This window comes from Mixophyes fleayi, chromosome 12, assembly GCF_038048845.1.
Source record: "Mixophyes fleayi isolate aMixFle1 chromosome 12, aMixFle1.hap1, whole genome shotgun sequence".
Taxonomy (NCBI): Eukaryota; Metazoa; Chordata; class Amphibia; order Anura; family Limnodynastidae; genus Mixophyes; species Mixophyes fleayi.
Window position 1 is genome coordinate 5,908,461 of NC_134413.1, and position 20,988 is coordinate 5,929,448.

At 42.0% G+C, this 20,988-nt stretch overlaps 1 long non-coding RNA gene across 1 annotated transcript in view; it reads left to right on the top strand.

Annotated features, from left to right (window-relative positions):
• The window catches only part of LOC142108738 (uncharacterized), a 44,731-nt gene that overhangs the window by 14,934 nt on the left and 8,809 nt on the right, over nt 1–20,988 (top strand). The window contains exons 3-4 of the long non-coding RNA XR_012680219.1: nt 12,201–12,249; nt 19,149–19,234. This is a non-coding gene — a long non-coding RNA (uncharacterized LOC142108738). The remainder of the gene's footprint in view (nt 1–12,200; nt 12,250–19,148; nt 19,235–20,988) is intronic.

Consider the following 20,988-nt stretch of genomic DNA (forward strand, 5'->3'; position numbering starts at 1 on the left):
CCACCTCTGTACACACTGCTATATATGAGACATAGTGCTGCCTCCACCTCTCTACACACTGCTATATATGAGACATAGTGCTGCCTCCACCACTCTATACACTGCTATATATGAGACTTAGTGCTGCCTCCTCCTCTCTACACACTGCTATATATGAGACATAGTGCTGACTCCTCCTCTCTACACACTGCTATATATGAGACATAGTGCTGCCTCCACCACTCTACACACTGCTATATATGAGACATAGTGCTGCCTCCACCTCTGTACACACTGCTATATATGAGACATAGTGCTGCCTCCACCTCTCTACACACTGCTATATATGAGACAGCGTGCTGCCTCCACCACTCTATACACTGCTATATATGAGTCATAGTGCTGACTCCTCCTCTCTACACACTGCTATATATGAGTCATAGTGCTGACTCCTCCTCTCTACACACTGCTATATATGAGACATAGTGCTGACTCCTCCTCTCTACACACTGCTATATATGAGACATAGTGCTGACTCCTCCTCTCTACACACTGCTATATATGAGACATAGTGCTGCTTCCACCTCTCTACATACTGTTATATATGAGACATAGTGCTGACTCCACCTCTCTTTACACTGCTATATATGAGACATAGTGCTGCTTCCACCTCTCTATACACTGCTATATATGAGACATAGTGCTGCTTCCACCTCTCTACACACTGTTATATATGAGACATAGTGCTGCTTCCACCTCTCTATACACTGCTATATATGAGACATAGTGCTGCTTCCACCTCTCTATACACTGCTATATATGAGACATAGTGCTGCCTCCACCTCTCTACACACTGTTATATATGAGACATAGTGCTGCCTCCACCTCTCTACACACTGTTATATATGAGACATAGTGCTGCCTCCACCACTCTACACACTGCTATATATGAGACATAGTGCTGACTCCTCCTCTCTATACACTGCTATATATGAGTCATAGTGCTGCCACCACCACTCTATACACTGCTATATATGAGACATAGTGCTGCCTCCACCTCTCTACACACTGTTATATATGAGATATAGTGCTGCCTCCACCTCTCTACACACTGCTATATTTGAGACATAGTGCTGCCTCCACCTCTCTACACACTGCTATATATGAGACATAGTGCTGCCTCAACCTCTCTACACACTGCTATATATGAGACATAGTGCTGCCTCCACCTCTCTACACCCTGCTATATATGAGACATAGTGCTGCCTCCACCTCTCTACACACTGCTATATATGAGACATAGTGCTGCCTCCACCACTCTACACACTGTTATATATGAGATATAGTGCTGCCTCCACCTCTCTACACACTGTTATATATGAGACATAGTGCTGACTCCACCTCTCTACACACTGCTATATATGAGACATAGTACTGACTCCTCCTCTGTACACACTGCTATATATGAGACATAGTGCTGCCTCCACCTCTCTATACACTGCTATATATGAGATATAGTGCTGCTTCCACCTCTCTACACACTGCTATATATGAGACATAGTGCTGCCTCCACCTCTCTACACACTGTTATATATGAGACATAGTGCTGACTCCTCCTCTCTATACACTGCTATATATGAGACATAGTGCTGACTCCACCTCTCTACACACTGCTATATATGAGACATAGTGCTGCCTCCTCCTCTCTACACACTGCTATATATGAGACATAGTGCTGCCTCCTCCTCTCTACACACTGCTATATATGAGACATAGTGCTGCCTCCACCTCTCTACACACTGCTATATATGAGACATAGTGCTGCTTCCACCTCTCTACACACTGCTATATATGAGACATAGTGCTGACTCCACCTCTCTATACACTGCTATATATGAGACATAGTGCTGCCTCCACCTCTCTACACACTGCTATATATGAGACATAGTGCTGCCTCAACCTCTCTACACACTGCTATATATGAGACATAGTGCTGCCTCCACCTCTCTACACCCTGCTATATATGAGACATAGTGCTGACTCCTCCTCTCTATACACTGCTATATATGAGACATAGTGCTGACTCCTCCTCTGTACACACTGTTATATATGAGACATAGTGCTGACTCCTCCTCTGTACACACTGCTATATATGAGACATAGTGCTGACTCCTCCTCTGTACACACTGTTATATATGAGACATAGTGCTGCCTCCACCTCTCTACACACTGTTATATATGAGACATAGTGCTGACTCCTCCTCTCTATACACTGCTATATATGAGACATAGTGCTGCCTCCTCCTCTGTACACACTGCTATATATGAGACATAGTGCTGCCTCCTCCTCTGTACACACTGCTATATATGAGACATAGTGCTGACTCCTCCTCTGTACACACTGCTATATATGAGACATAGTGCTGCCTCCACCTCTGTACACACTGCTATATATGAGACATAGTGCTGCCTCCACCTCTCTACACACTGCTATATATGAGACATAGTGCTGCCTCCACCACTCTATACACTGCTATATATGAGACTTAGTGCTGCCTCCACCACTCTATACACTGCTATATATGAGACATAGTGCTGACTCCTCCTCTCTACACACTGCTATATATGAGACATAGTGCTGCCTCCACCACTCTACACACTGCTATATATGAGACATAGTGCTGCCTCCACCTCTGTACACACTGCTATATATGAGACATAGTGCTGCCTCCACCTCTCTACACACTGCTATATATGAGACATAGTGCTGCCTCCACCACTCTATACACTGCTATATATGAGACTTAGTGCTGCTTCCACCTCTGTACACACTGCTATATATGAGACATAGTGCTGCCTCCACCACTCTATACACTGCTATATATGAGACATAGTGCTGCCTCCACCTCTCTATACACTGCTATATATGAGACATAGTGCTGCCTCCACCTCTCTACACACTGCTATATATGAGACATAGTGCTGCCTCCACCTCTCTACACACTGTTATATATGAGACATAGTGCTGCTTCCACCTCTCTACATACTGTTATATATGAGACATAGTGCTGACTCCTCCTCTCTACACACTGTTATATATGAGACATAGTGCTGACTCCTCCTCTCTACACACTGCTATATATGAGACATAGTGCTGACTCCTCCTCTCTACACACTGTTATATATGAGACATAGTGCTGCTTCCACCTCTCTACATACTGTTATATATGAGACATAGTGCTGACTCCACCTCTCTTTACACTGCTATATATGAGACATAGTGCTGCTTCCACCTCTCTATACACTGCTATATATGAGACATAGTGCTGCTTCCACCTCTCTACACACTGTTATATATGAGACATAGTGCTGCTTCCACCTCTCTATACACTGCTATATATGAGACATAGTGCTGCTTCCACCTCTCTATACACTGCTATATATGAGACATAGTGCTGCCTCCACCTCTCTACACACTGTTATATATGAGACATAGTGCTGCCTCCACCTCTCTACACACTGTTATATATGAGACATAGTGCTGCCTCCACCACTCTACACACTGCTATATATGAGACATAGTGCTGACTCCTCCTCTCTATACACTGCTATATATGAGTCATAGTGCTGCCACCACCACTCTATACACTGCTATATATGAGACATAGTGCTGCCTCCACCTCTCTACACACTGTTATATATGAGATATAGTGCTGCCTCCACCTCTCTACACACTGCTATATATGAGACATAGTGCTGACTCCTCCTCTCTACACACTGCTATATATGAGACATAGTGCTGCCTCCACCACTCTATACACTGCTATATATGAGACATAGTGCTGCTTCCACCTCTCTACACACTGTTATATATGAGACATAGTGCTGACTCCACCTCTCTATACACTGCTATATATGAGACATAGTGCTGCCTCCACCTCTCTATACACTCCTATATATGAGACATAGTGCTGCCTCCACCTCTCTATACACTGCTATATATGAGACATAGTGCTGCCTCCACCACTCTACACACTGCTATATATGAGACATAGTGCTGCCTCCACCTCTCTACACACTGCTATATATGAGACATAGTGCTGCCTCCACCTCTCTACACCCTGCTATATATGAGACATAGTGCTGACTCCTCCTCTCTACACACTGCTATATATGAGACATAGTGCTGCTTCCACCTCTCTACACACTGCTATATATGAGACATAGTGCTGCCTCCACCTCTCTACACACTGCTATATATGAGACATAGTGCTGCTTCCACCTCTCTACACACTGCTATATATGAGACATAGTGCTGCCTCCACCTCTCTACACACTGCTATATATGAGACATAGTGCTGACTCCTCCTCTGTACACACTATTATATATGAGACATAGTGCTGCCTCCACCTCTCTACACACTGTTATATATGAGACATAGTGCTGACTCCTCCTCTCTATACACTGTTATATATGAGACATAGTGCTGCCTCCTCCTCTGTACACACTGCTATATATGAGACATAGTGCTGCCTCCTCCTCTGTACACACTGCTATATATGAGACATAGTGCTGACTCCTCCTCTGTACACACTGCTATATATGAGACATAGTGCTGCTTCCACCTCTCTACACACTGTTATATATGAGACATAGTGCTGACTCCTCCTCTCTACACACTGCTATATATGAGACATAGTGCTGCCTCCACCACTCTACACACTGCTATATATGAGACATAGTGCTGCCTCCACCTCTGTACACACTGCTATATATGAGACATAGTGCTGCCTCCACCTCTCTACACACTGCTATATATGAGACATAGTGCTGCCTCCACCACTCTATACACTGCTATATATGAGACTTAGTGCTGCCTCCTCCTCTCTACACACTGCTATATATGAGACATAGTGCTGACTCCTCCTCTCTACACACTGCTATATATGAGACATAGTGCTGCCTCCACCACTCTACACACTGCTATATATGAGACATAGTGCTGCCTCCACCTCTGTACACACTGCTATATATGAGACATAGTGCTGCCTCCACCTCTCTACACACTGCTATATATGAGACATAGTGCTGCCTCCACCACTCTATACACTGCTATATATGAGTCATAGTGCTGACTCCTCCTCTCTACACACTGCTATATATGAGACATAGTGCTGACTCCTCCTCTCTACACACTGCTATATATGAGACATAGTGCTGACTCCTCCTCTCTACACACTGCTATATATGAGACATAGTGCTGCTTCCACCTCTCTACATACTGTTATATATGAGACATAGTGCTGACTCCACCTCTCTTTACACTGCTATATATGAGACATAGTGCTGACTCCTCCTCTCTACACACTGTTATATATGAGACATAGTGCTGCTTCCACCTCTCTACACACTGCTATATATGAGACATAGTGCTGCTTCCACCTCTCTACACACTGTTATATATGAGACATAGTGCTGCCTCCACCTCTCTACACACTGTTATATATGAGACATAGTGCTGCCTCCACCACTCTACACACTGCTATATATGAGACATAGTGCTGCCTCCACCTCTCTACACACTGTTATATATGAGACATAGTGCTGACTCCTCCTCTCTACACACTGCTATATATGAGACATAGTGCTGACTCCTCCTCTCTACACACTGCTATATATGAGACATAGTGCTGCCTCCACCACTCTATACACTGCTATATATGAGACATAGTGCTGCTTCCACCTCTCTACACACTGTTATATATGAGACATAGTGCTGACTCCACCTCTCTATACACTGCTATATATGAGACATAGTGCTGCCTCCACCTCTCTATACACCCCTATATATGAGACATAGTGCTGCCTCCACCTCTCTATACACTGCTATATATGAGACATAGTGCTGCCTCCACCACTCTACACACTGCTATATATGAGACATAGTGCTGCCTCCACCTCTCTACACACTGCTATATATGAGACATAGTGCGGACTCCTCCTCTCTACACACTGCTATATATGAGACATAGTGCTGCCTCCACCACTCTATACACTGCTATATATGAGACATAGTGCTGCTTCCACCTCTCTACACACTGCTATATATGAGACATAGTGCTGCCTCCACCTCTCTACACACTGCTATATATGAGACATAGTGCTGCTTCCACCTCTCTACACACTGCTATATATGAGACATAGTGCTGCCTCCACCTCTCTACACACTGCTATATATGAGACATAGTGCTGACTCCTCCTCTGTACACACTGTTATATATGAGACATAGTGCTGCCTCCACCTCTCTACACACTGTTATATATGAGACATAGTGCTGACTCCTCCTCTCTATACACTGTTATATATGAGACATAGTGCTGCCTCCTCCTCTGTACACACTGCTATATATGAGACATAGTGCTGCCTCCTCCTCTGTACACACTGCTATATATGAGACATAGTGCTGACTCCTCCTCTGTACACACTGCTATATATGAGACATAGTGCTGCTTCCACCTCTCTACACACTGTTATATATGAGACATAGTGCTGACTCCTCCTCTCTACACACTGCTATATATGAGACATAGTGCTGCCTCCACCTCTCTACACTGCTATATATGAGACATAGTGCTGCCTCCACCTCTCTACACACTGCTATATATGAGACATAGTGCTGCCTCCACCACTCTACACACTGCTATATATGAGACATAGTGCTGCCTCCACCTCTGTACACACTGCTATATATGAGACATAGTGCTGCCTCCACCTCTCTACACACTGCTATATATGAGACATAGTGCTGCCTCCACCACTCTATACACTGCTATATATGAGACTTAGTGCTGCCTCCTCCTCTCTACACACTGCTATATATGAGACATAGTGCTGACTCCTCCTCTCTACACACTGCTATATATGAGACATAGTGCTGCCTCCACCACTCTACACACTGCTATATATGAGACATAGTGCTGCCTCCACCTCTGTACACACTGCTATATATGAGACATAGTGCTGCCTCCACCTCTCTACACACTGCTATATATGAGACATAGTGCTGCCTCCACCACTCTATACACTGCTATATATGAGTCATAGTGCTGACTCCTCCTCTCTACACACTGCTATATATGAGTCATAGTGCTGACTCCTCCTCTCTACACACTGCTATATATGAGACATAGTGCTGACTCCTCCTCTCTACACACTGCTATATATGAGACATAGTGCTGACTCCTCCTCTCTACACACTGCTATATATGAGACATAGTGCTGCTTCCACCTCTCTACATACTGTTATATATGAGACATAGTGCTGACTCCACCTCTCTTTACACTGCTATATATGAGACATAGTGCTGCTTCCACCTCTCTACACACTGTTATATATGAGACATAGTGCTGCCTCCACCTCTCTACACACTGTTATATATGAGACATAGTGCTGCCTCCACCACTCTACACACTGCTATATATGAGACATAGTGCTGCCTCCACCTCTCTACACACTGCTATATATGAGACATAGTGCTGACTCCTCCTCTCTACACACTGCTATATATGAGACATAGTGCTGACTCCTCCTCTCTACACACTGCTATATATGAGACATAGTGCTGCCTCCACCACTCTATACACTGCTATATATGAGACATAGTGCTGCTTCCACCTCTCTACACACTGTTATATATGAGACATAGTGCTGACTCCACCTCTCTATACACTGCTATATATGAGACATAGTGCTGCCTCCACCTCTCTATACACCCCTATATATGAGACATAGTGCTGCCTCCACCTCTCTATACACTGCTATATATGAGACATAGTGCTGCCTCCACCACTCTACACACTGCTATATATGAGACATAGTGCTGCCTCCACCTCTCTACACACTGCTATATATGAGACATAGTGCTGCCTCCACCACTCTATACACTGCTATATATGAGACATAGTGGTGCTTCCACCTCTCTACACACTGTTATATATGAGACATAGTGCTGACTCCTCCTCTCTATACACTGCTATATATGAGACATAGTGCTGCCTCCACCTCTCTATACACTGCTATATATGAGACATAGTGCTGCCTCCACCTCTCTACACACTGCTATATATGAGACATAGTGCTGACTCCTCCTCTCTACACACTGTTATATATGAGACATAGTGCTGACTCCTCCTCTCTATACACTGCTATATATGAGACATGGTGCTGCCTCCACCTCTCTACACACTGCTATATATGAGACATAGTGCTGCCTCCACCTCTCTATACACTGCTATATATGAGACATAGTGCTGCCTCCACCTCTCTATACACTGCTATATATGAGACATAGTGCTGCCTCCACCTCTCTAAACACTGCTATATATGAGACATAGTGCTGCCTCCACTTCTCTACACACTGTTATAAACCCATCAGCCACAACATTTAAATCACCCACCTAATGTTGTGTATGTCCCCCTCGTGACGCTAAAACAGCTCTGACCCACCAATGCCTGGACTCCAGAATGGTGTCTCTGAAGGTGACCTTTGGTATCTGACACCGGGATGTTATCAGCAAGTCCTGTCAGGTGCGAGGTGGGGCCTCCATGGCTCTGACTTGTTTTTCCAGAACATCCCACAGGTGGTCCATCAGATTGAGATCTGGGGAATTTGGAGGCCAAGTCAACACCTTAAACTCATTGTCAAGTTCCTCAAACCATTCCTGAACAATTTTTGCAGTGTGGCAGGGTGCATTATCCTGCTGAAAGAGGCCACTGCCATCAGGGGATACCATTGCCATGATGGGGTGTACTAAACAACAATGTTTAGGTAGGTGGTACATGTCAAAGTAACATCCACATGAATGCCAGGACCAAGGTTTCCCAGCAGAACATTGATGTAAAAGAGAATGGGATTCATCAGACCAGGCCACCTTCTTCGATTGCCCAATGGTCCTGTTCTGGAGGTCACGTGCCCATTGTAGGCACTTTCTGCGGTGGATAGGGCATGGGCAGTTTGACCGATCTGCAGCTATGCAGCAAGCTGCGATGCACTGTGTGTTCTGACACCTTTCTATCATTGCCAGTGAGGGCACGGGGGCTTATATCAATGTAATGGGTGAGAGGGCAGAGGACTTATATCCATGTAATGGGGGTGAGGGCAGGGGGCCTTGCGATAATTTAATGTGCGTGTGAGGGTACGGGGGCTTACGGTAATATAATGTGGGTGTGAGGTAGGGGCTAATTGGGTGCTATTTTATTTGTGTGGTGATGGTGGGGCAATTTAATTTAATAGTGGGGGATATTAATTTCAGATGGGGTGGTTTGAGGGCTATTAATTGAAAGTGGTTCTGAGTTTGGGGAGAATGAAGTCTATTAATTAAATGTGAATATGAATTATTAAACTTAAATGTTATTTATTACTGGGCTTGTTTGGAAGTAGGGCAATAGGCTTATTTATTAAATGGGAATAATATTAATTTAATGTCAGGGCTGGTTGGAGGCTAATATATCTATTTATCAAATGTGAATACTATTTTTATAATGTTGGGGCTGGAGGGAGGCCTAATTATTAAATGTGGGTGCTATTGATTTAATGCCGAAGCTGGTTGGAGTTTTCTATTATTCATGTACCCATTTTTTTCCCAAATAGGGCCCCCAACATTCCAGGATCCAGACAAGCTGCAACTGAACAAAAGACACAGCAGCCACAGGTAGGGAAAGCAATAAGAGCAGATAGGAGAGAGCAGGACAGTCTGCCAACTATATTTTTCTATATTGGCAGTTCGTCTGCACCGTTATTACGAATATGTATATTGTGATGAAATTTTTCTTACAGGTTTGCTACTGATAAATTTAGTTGCTCATTTTGTCCTTTTTTCAATGTTCTAGTCAAAGGGTACCGATCACCTGTGCACACAGGAGGCAGCCATTATGTGGGTGAATCAATAATCGTACCTCCCAACTGTCCCGATTTAGACATGTTTGTCTTGCTGGGGAAGGGTGGTATTTAATGGGCAGCATATCGCTTTACAGCACTAGGTATACCTCTAGGGGTATAGCCAGCTTTGTACTACTTCCGCCTCCTTTTGTGTTGTCCCTGCCTATAGTTGATTTAGTCCCACCCAGATAAGGCCACTTCTAGAATTTTTTCCAGGGCCACTTTGAGTTCCCAATCCGACCATGGTGCGTGCCATCAACTCTCTACACCAGTGGAGAGGAAAAGGTGGCCCGCGGGCAGCAACTATGGCCCATAGCTCTGAGCTCCGATTAGCCTTATTCTCTGGTAAACCTCCTGTTCAGTCTTATGCTCCACTTTATTTGCATCACATGACCTTCTCTTCAGGGAGGTCACACAGATCATCCAATTGGAGGAGGAGAAATGCAGTGCTTGGGGGCTTCAGAAGGCAGGGGCGGACCCAGACATTTGTCCTACCCCGGGCGATTTTAGGGGGCGATTTAGGCCCCACCTCCTTTCTGTGTTCTAAGGCTGCCGGCTGCTGCACAGTATGTGCAGGTCCGTTCAGCAGTGAAAGTGTGCTGTCCCGCTGCTCTGATTGTGTTTAAAACACAATAAGAGCAGCCGGGCAGCATACTGTCACTGCTGAACAGACCTGCACAGTGTGCAGCTGTTGGCAGCAAGCCCCTGGTAGGGGGGGCGATCGCCCCGATCGCCCCCCCCCTGGATCCGCCACTGCCAGAAGGTTAGTATTTTTGCTAGTGAGTAGGATATTTGAGTGTTATTTTGGAAAGTCTGTGCTGCATGTTTGGAGGTCTGGGTGGCATGTGGGAATCACTGAGCACAAACTACGCACAAAATCGCCCATTAGTAAATCTCCCCCAGGTTTACTTCACTAGGCAGCTTGCAACTTGTTTGCCTCAAAGAGTTCTGAGTCCTAAGCATTTGCTACGGCTGCCTTGTTGACATTTCAGACCAATAAACGATTTTAGAACACTGAAGGAAACACTAATGGATTCAGCCATGACCTTGCATTTAAATTAATACAAGCATAGGCACAAGAACTCGAGGCCTGATTTACAGTAGCATGTCACAGCGATATAAGTAAGCATTGTGGTGCAAAACTGCACAATGCACATGCCTAGAACTGCACACGTCTTGCACATGCGCCCCTTGCATTCATAAAGGCGGATAGGGACATTCGCATGCAAGAGCAGTACCCTTTGAGATGTGAGAGATTCTGCTTCTGGTGGATCCTAAAATGCTTTACGCAAATACTGTTATATATGAAACACAGTTTTGCAAGTTTTGTAGTCTATGATGATGACTGATGCATCTTTGCTCTGGATCTATCTATACACTAGATTCAAGGTTGCACTATGGAGGTTAACAAACATCTTATCAGGGGGACCAGCGATTGCGATTGCTAAGGTGTCCAGACTATGTCAAATATATCCCGTCTGTCACTCGATTGTTGTCAAGACCCCTCCCCATTAGCTCCTCTCTTACCCTGAGCAAAAGAGAGAACCCTCTGTTTGGAAATAAGAAGTTTACCAGGACCCAACGAATTGAAGTATCTGGAGAACACATGTAAATACCATTTTCTTACTTAACATATGTCACCTAGAACATTACTTTTGATTAGAATAATCAGTTAAAGGTGAAAAGCCACATATTTCAAAAAGTGAAAATAAAAGCAATACTCTGTTTTCTTACTTGTATTCTGCCAAATGTATTCTTTCCCAAGAAATAAAATGGTTAACAATTAATTTATTCAAACAACACTCATAGTAAATTGTATAATAGTTTGCATGTCTTAATTACTTACATTTTGCATTGAGTTGTATTGATACAGTCTTCCCTATTGTCTTTAAACAATTGTTTTTACAATCTCCTCTATTAGGGATAACATGAATGGAATTTTAAATGAAGACGTAATTTCTCCTGCTGCAGACTGAAACTAAACCCAACGCAGCAACTTGTGTAACATTTAGCAATGTAGATTTTGTTCTTTTTGATCTTTAGAAAAAAAATATGCTGCTTTGGAGACCAATTGTTGCAAAGAAAAACAGCATTTTAGGTTTCTGGCTATTTTTAAATCAATTCATAACAAATGATTAAAGTATGATTTATTTAAAAAAACGACACCACACTTCATTGGGAGTAAAGATGTAGAAATCTCCCTTGTTCAGTTCATAGAACGATTTGCAAAATTGTTCTAATTCTTCTGGAATCAATTCACAAATTATTTTTTTTTTTACAGATTCAAACAAAACAAAAACAAAAAAGAAGTTTTAAACAACATTTTAAAGGTAAAGAAAAGTTGTTTATAATGTAATTGTCTTTAATTTGTTGTTACCTGTGTCTTAACAATGTGTACTGCTCAGAACATTTAGTTTAAACGACATCTGGCGGCTTAAAGACGATTTTGAAATCTGATTTTTTTTTTTAATTCAGCTCGACCTTAAAAAAGTGATTCATCAGCCGAAAGATTTGTTTGTTATTTGTAATTCATAATATTAAAAAAAATCATCTGTTTATAGTTTTCAATTCCTGACAATCCCTATTCATTTTAGGGGATCAATAGAGTGAATTATAGACAAGGAAATATTAAAAGGCAAGAATTTATACCAGTAATGACCATAACTGGGAAAAATAAGGATATACTGGAGAGTGATACAAGTTATTATAATGTCACTGCAGAGATGAGACACAAACAGTAACCTGTTTTCTCTACGGAAGCCACTAAAATTCCGTGGCTGTAGTTTGGGGTGGTCCTAGATTGGAAGGAATTGAAATTAAAATAATCAGTATTGGTCATTCTTGGTGCTGGCAAAACAGATGACTGTAATTCTAATTTGGGGAGTTCCAATGTAAATAAGATGATGAATAATTTTTCAAAAGCCTGAAAATAGCTTTCAAAATTTAAAATGAAGATGGGATTTTAAAATGCTGCAACTTTATTGTTACCATTAATGAACGATTAACTAATCGATTCACAGAAAATGTAATTGTTGCACATTGTACCGTTAAGTGAAGGAGATTTGGATATCTCTTATTCCAAACCACACATTAAAATGTTGTGCACAACCTAATTAAATAACTAAGGGGTTTGCATAGCATTTTCTGTGATGAACATTCGTTCATGATGATGCATACTTGCAGCAGTTTCAGATATACCTCCCAACATTTATTGGGAAAAATGGGGATAAAACACCCATATAAACCACACACCCCTTCCTCACAGTCCCCCCCTTCAGTTCGCCCAATAATATCCACTCTCCGGTGAAGCCCACCCACTTCCCACTTATCTCACGCCTTTCAAAGTTTGCATATCGTAACTGTCCCACTAAGAGGTATATTTAAAGGGAACACAGGGGCGATAGACAGCATTCTCACATTGGTTCAGGCTATAAAGCTTATTTTATCATAATAACATAACAATACTGCTAGTAATGGGACAAACAAATAAACATTCATATTATGCCACACAGTAGTGCCCCCAATTCATATTTTGCAACACAGTAGTGCCACCAATTAATATTATGCCACACAGAAGTGCCCCAAATAATATTATGTCACACAGTAGCACCCCCGATTTATATTATGCCAAACAGAAGTGCCCCCAGTTAATATTATGCCACAGTAGTACCTCCAATTCACATAATGCCACACAGTAGTGCCACAAGAGGTTGCCGCCCCAATCTAGAAAATGTTCTGTGTGAGTAATGAGTGGGGCAGATCTTAGGGCACCAAGAGTTGTGTAACTAAAGCAGTAATAGGCAACCTAATACTAATCAGGGGCCACATGGGGAGCTGCTTGTAGACCTTAAAGGCTCGATTTTTGCCTATACGTCCCTCAAATATATCCCTTGAGGGACCAGAGCTGGCTTTGGGGCTGTCCGAAAGGAAGTTTTGACCCTTTAGTGACAGATCTCGCTTGGGCATACTTAGACACGCCAAGCTTGGCATTCTGGCTACCCACTCACACTCCATCTTTAGGTGCCTCAACCCACCTTGCTGCCAATCTCTGCTGTACTGCTTCACACCGATGCCCGGTGTTCACTGTACATCTCAACCTGGGTGACTCAAGGAAACAGCCTACAGATACTGTTCACAGTCACCAAGGCTCCCACCGGCAGCCCACCCCAAGTGAAGATTTGCCCAACAGAGAGATCGGGTATCTTGCCACCTTCGCACTTCAGCTTCAGGGCCTCTTAATCCTGAAGGACTTCAAGCAGCAACACGATTGCTCGAATAGCCGTCGCTCAGACATATCTTTCGTTCTTTTCAAAGCAAAAGGCTAATACATAACCCTCTGTAATAACATATCAGCTGATATTCTATTGTACGGAAAGCAAGTGTTACAAGCTAGCACAAACAAGTCCGACATCAAAGCATGAAGGAGCTCGTGAAGGAGCTGTCTCATCCTGTCTGTAGATGAGACTATCAAGAACCCTCGCTCCACAGTAGATGGCGCTCCGGCTGGTCGGGGCAGGGGTAGACCGCACCAGCACTAAGCCAGCCTGACGTCGGGTCCTAACATGTTTTCGTCACTTGAGTACTGATGTAAGAGAAACTGTGGGGGGTGATCTGCAGCGGGGATTACACCATGACTGGGCTGTGTATTGAGTTTAGCGAGGGAAATACCCACAAAAGTCTAGTCATCCCTAGGGCCAACTGTTGGCCATCACTAAACTAGAAGCTACAATTATGTATATTTGACCCTAAGACATGTGGTGAATGTTTAGAGGCCAGAAGCACCCATGTCTGTAGTACAGAATTCTAGATGAGGTATGAAAACCCAGTTCTTTGCTGAGGTGACGGCTATGCTGTTCCCACACACCCATAACAAGCTGGTTGTCCTTTAATCAGTACTACTTTATCTTTGAGGACACAACATCACTGATTCTGCCAGAGGACAAGTCCATTATTAATTACATTAGTGACATTTCGCCCTCCCTTCCCTAGCACCATGACCTAATAGCCAGATGTTGCAACGTGGAGAACTGTCAGGAAGTGCCGGTGAAATTATTACTACGATAATCTTGCATAACTTTACTGCCATGGTAACAAGGCACATCAACATTCTGGTTTTCTTTTGTTTGCATTAATTATTGTGGAAGAGAAAGAAGATGTGCCCTCTATCTGCAACCTATAACGTGCCCTAATAATTACTAGAGAAGCCGGTCAGGTCCGACTCGGCCATCTGTTCCGGCTTCCTCTTTGTCCTCCGTGCAGAGACATTTTCTCTGAGCATTTATTACGGAAATCTGTTCCTTGTAAGCCAAGAGACTCCAGCCGCAGTGTTACAAGGCATTAAGGCCTCCTCAAGAAAGCTATTTAGTACACGACTGTTGAGGCTGCTTTGATGCCCAAGCTGGAAATCACAAGTGCGAGAATAGATTTTGCTGATTTATTGGAGGGTTCCAGCTTTCTTCGTTCGCCATCAGTATGTACAGACATGACACAGACGGGGAATGAAGCATCTGCTTCTCCACCATTTCATTTATGAACTTTAGAGGCAGATGTAAATCACTCATAAATTCCTAAGTGTTGCACGCCGCTCTTCCTTCATTATAACAAACATAAACTCCATCTACCTAAGCTGAAACAGAAAGCATTTATTATAAATGGCGGAAGCCGACATGCAGAAATTCATTCATTTTTTTCCCCCCAGAATAAAAAGGGGGCAGACAGTATTATGAAGAATGAGCCGTCTTTCCTGCTGACGTGCAGTTGGTCTGACGCTGATCTGGGTAATAACATGGAAATCGATTAGCCCAGCTATTGATCAGTGCAGTAATTGATCAATGTGGTAATTGAACTAGGAAATAAATGCTTATTTATCATAATTTATCTCCAATAAAGAAAAAAAACCAACATTGTTTGTTTTAGAGACGTAAGGTCAAGCAGGTAGCGTTTTCTCAGAATCCCCGAAAGCAATTTGTGTTTCAAAAACTCTTAAGAGTTTGGTTTGCAGTCAACATTAAAGTTTAAAATTTAGTTTTCTGGGGAATATTCTAAATGAATGATTACATTACTTATTTAATGCAGTCAATCCTAAATTGTTTGCACCAGCGCTGCTTGCTCGTCTCCGCTGACAGCGTGTTGCCGCTGGGCAACGATTTGCCGGTATGAAAAAAAAACTCTCCTCTCCTCTGCCAACCTGGGGTAAATGGATCAAGCTGAGAGTTTTCCAGCGGGTTTGAAAAGTGGAGATGTTGCCTATAACATTCAATCAGATTCTAGCTGTCATTTTGTAGAATTTACTAAATAAATGATAGCTAGAATCTGATTGGTTTTTCAAACCCACCGGAAAACTCTCAGCTTGATACATTTACATCATGTAGCCCCAACTAAGTTAACTTCTGGGATCTGTAACACAGGATATCGCACCTAAAATGAAATTTGCACTTCTGGGTATAATTAGACTTTAAAGTGTACCTGTTATGTAGTTTTGTAAAATGCAGCAAAAAGAGTGTGTGGCTGCTTAAAAGCTTAAAGGGGCAGCAGAGTTTTGGACAACTTTACCTAACCGGAAAATGGTTAAATCAGTAATTTTCCCTCTGTGATGGATCCTCTTATCTTTAGTACAAACCCCTCCCTATGCTGGGTGGACCAGGTAGTGGAGTCAGAGATAATGGACCCAGTATGTTAATAGCTTAACGAGGAGCGATCTGTTCCTCCTACGCCTGTTGCTTGTTCCCAACAGTCCTCCTCGCAGGGAAACGAGGGATGATCGGTGGGCTGATTAGCATGCCAGCCATGTCAATTAGCATACTAAACAGCCTGATTAGCATGCTGATGGTTGGCGCCATGGAGCTTCTCCTGAAACATGGGGTGGGGTTTACACCTCAGCCAATCACGGATAAGAGACAACTCCTGTTTGGCTGCCCGGCTAGGAAATAAGCAGGTTTACCGGAGATTAACTCTCAGCATCGGGGGAAAGTTTTATATGGGCCATTTTGATTATGTTGCAAAAAAAGAAGAAGAATTTAGGAAAGTGCTAGTTAAACTTCACTTAATTATAAATTATGGGGGCTATTTTTTTTTTTTTAATAATAATAATAATGGGATAAATAATAATGTATTTATTTATACAAGGGGTCACTACAATTAATTATAACACTTCTGGGAGTAGTATTTATTTTATTATATATCTACAGGGGGCACTATTTTTTGTTTTGTTTATATAACTGAGGCTCTAGATATTATTTATATACCTACTGGGGGCAATATTATTTATTTATAGAGCAAGGGGGGGGCAACACTTGTAATTCTCGCACTTGCGGGCACGAGTGAACGGTGCATGTTGGCACTTGTAGTGTCACAAGAGCTGGGACTTTATTTCAACATTTTTACCCTGATACCCACAGGCCAAGGGTATCAGTAAGGAGCCAGAGCTATTCAGCATTGGACCAGGGTTCTCTAGGTGCGGGGGCCTGATCATCATTTTTGCTCCCTCCCTCCCCCAGAGTACCAGATTGGGCAGAAAGCAAATGTAGGTGGTAAATTTGGATCTTTCCCATCCTGCATTGGCCTTCATTGCCTGAAGTTTAGTCAAAACCATACTTGACCATTCTCCGGGAATATTCGGAAGACTCCCTAATTCTGGATAGGTCTCCCAGGCTCACAGGAGAGCAGTCCATTCTCCCGAATCCAGGATGGTAGCCTCCATGATGCAATTCACTGGGAATCACATCATTTTGACGCTTTCAAATCATTGCATCTTCCCCCCCCCCCCCCCCGCCATCCTCAAACAAACCAAAGATGACTTATGGGTTCGCAAACTGCCACACATCGTTAACGGTTTGCATTTTCACCGTACAAAATGCAGGAGAGTAAAACCTGGGATCTGATGCTAAAAACCGTTGGCACTGTGTGTTGATTTGGAAAGCGCCCAAAAAATGCCTTTTATTAATTTACCTGAATACCCTGCAAAACAAAACAAAAAAATCAAAAAAATAATCAGACTTGCTTCCTTTATTTCTGATGTTAGTTAGCGAGTTTATAATGTAGTGACTTAAGCAGGTTAGTGTTTATTAGGCTGAAACTGACTTACATGAAACACTGAAATAATATCTATTATATCACTGAGAAAATGTCTCTACAACCTGGAAATATGTGAAAAAAGATTCCTGTGTTTTAAACACATTTAAAATATTATTGCTAACAACCCATCAGACAGATAAAAGCTGATTGCAGATTGGCTGCTGTGGTTTTGGGGCAGATTTGCCCTATTAAGCAAGAGTAATAAATGATTCCCATTTTACCAGAGGAAACAGTGATGATGTCCATCACTTCAGTGGCAAATGTTTCAGTAGGAATTCTTGTCATGCGTTCAAAACATGAGTGGTTTGTTCAGTAATTAAGTTCAAAGCTTGCTAAATGAAGAGGTGATTATTTAATTTGTTCTGATAAAACTTTCCCTGGCTGCTAATAAATAAATTCAACCTCTAAAATCCAAGTGATTTATTAGTGGCATCTTACTGTGATTTATAGCTGTAATATAAATATCATCATTTAGGACACAATTATTCCATGTGTGAAGAAGGATAGCATATTTATATATATGAATATATTCAAGAGTGTTCAATTTTTTAAAGATAAAGAAAAAAAACAAATGAATAATAGACTTGTGCCAATTTTGTTATGCTTAAAGGCATCAATATTTGTGGCACAAATGTACGCAGGGCTTGATCAACCAGTAGGCAGATCGGGCTACAGCCTGGGGAGCTGGGTCAGGGGTGGGGCGACAGCGATTTTAGAGGGAGTCCTCAAGGTAAGTTAAAGTGAAAACGGCTGAGGGGGTGGAGATCATGACTCGCGGGGGAAAAGGGGTGTTGATTAGGCTGCGTGGCCTTAATTATCATTCTCTACGGGGGGGTAGGGTGGAGATCATGATTGAGGGGGGGAGGGATAAGCTGCCGGGGAATCAATATTTAATATTATTAATTGGCCGCGGGGGGGGGGGGGGAGAATAGGCTGCAGGTGCATCAAAATTATTAATTGGCTAAGGGCTGGGTGGGGTTAATTAACTGACTGTCAGGGGTTGGTAGATGTAGTACATGATTATAAATAATTATATTTTATTGTCTATATATGCCCGTACTAGGGGGTTGTTTTATATTTGGTCATAACGGAGTGTTGTGTTTGAATCATTCAGTGTTTGTTAACATTTTTGCATTTTTCCACATTTTCAATACAGGACTCCAAGTTTTCAGAAGCCAACTGACAACAACGCTTCAAGAACAAGCAAGAGAGACCATCAGGTAGTCTACGCTGCAAGATCAGGTAAGAGAGAGCGGCACAGTTTGTCTAACTTTGAATGTGGAATTTTACTTTAGTGACATTTTAATGTATTTGCAAAATAATGTGGGTCCGATTCAGTAAGGAAACTAAGGCAAAAGAGTAACTTTGCACCTGGACTAACCATGTTACAATACAAGGGGTGCAATTTAGTTTATTATTTTGCACATACGTTAAATACTGGCTGCTTTTTCATGTAGCTCACAAATACTTGATAGCTTTATTTTTACACTGAAATTTAAAGTTAATCCTAGGACACACCCTACCCAGACTATAAATCTGTCCCCACATTTTAAATTTACCTCCCCCTCCAATGCAACATGGTTTTGCCCAGATGCAAAGTTACTCATTTTTGTATGCTTTGCTCTCCTTAATGACTCAGGCCCTAAGACTTAAAATATGTGTTGATATTTAAACTCTCTCTCTTTTATGTGATACACTATAAAAAATCTCTACCAGTTCTAGGACCCTTACAAAACTACGTATCAGTAATGTGATAGCACAAGCGATTTTAAATAGTGAGAAAAAAAACCCTTAAGGGTCTTTGGCATTATCCCTAACTCGTTTCCCTAATCGAGGAACGCTAGACCAGCAGACTATTTATCTATACATACTTTGCGCCCAGGGGGTGAAAACCGCATTGTATGTACAGTGCGCATTAAGAACATCCTAATTTATGTATTTAATTTAAAAAAAAATAAATTTAAATGCATTTTATTAAAGATTATAGTATTATGAGTTGATAATTTCTTTTATAATTTTTGTTTTCCACATGCGTTCTGATGAGCGATTATATTGCATATATGTACTTGTGCATATCCTGCCCTGCCTGTCTACATACAGCAAGCAACGCTTAGGCGGAGCCTAACATGGAAACGTATATATTGAAGTCCGCTTGGATTTGAATACGGGCGCAAGTCCTGTGCTCTTCTTTTTAAACGCAATTTGCGTGCGGGTTACTCCAATAATTAGAAAACTGCTAACACAAATAGTTAAGAAGAGTATCCGTAAAAGAAGAATTATGAAGTTCTGAAAAAACAAGTTTTAAGTCAATACATTTATATGTCTTATACATATGGCTTACACCGATAGATAGTATTGATACAAATGTTATAACTAGACCTTATCGCAAGGACTTCTAATGTAAGCAATATCCGCCACTGATGTACAGGGGAATCACTTTTGGCTTTTCTTGTGAACACGTAACTTAAATATATCATCAAGACTGATAAAAAGGGGTATTATACGGTTTTGACGTGAGAAAATGGAACAGTAATACCACTATTTAGTAATGGAGCATTTATCCAATTATAAATCACTTCCTTGGTGTCATATGCGATAGCAGTAAGTGGTACTTTAAAACATTTTAAGAGCAAGGAAAATTGTTTTAGAGATAGATTAAAGGGTGGATTTTTTGAATAATTTTCCATAAATAGTCATTCTAAAAGTATATGCTAAAGTGTTGAGATTTCCACATTTTTCAAAGATGTTGAAACAGATAGATGTACTTTGCTATATTCACGCTGTACCGTTATTATATTATGTGTTTTACGAGGGAAAATATACAGTGATCTGCGCCATTTGAATGGGACATATTACAGGGGAAAATAAAATCTGACTTAATCTGAAAATAAAAGTGTTAGATTTAACCGGCAATGAGCATTTTAACTATAGTGCACCTTGATCATTTAAGAGGTGATAAGTCAGCGCTGTTGAGATTTATTTAAAAAATAGCAATA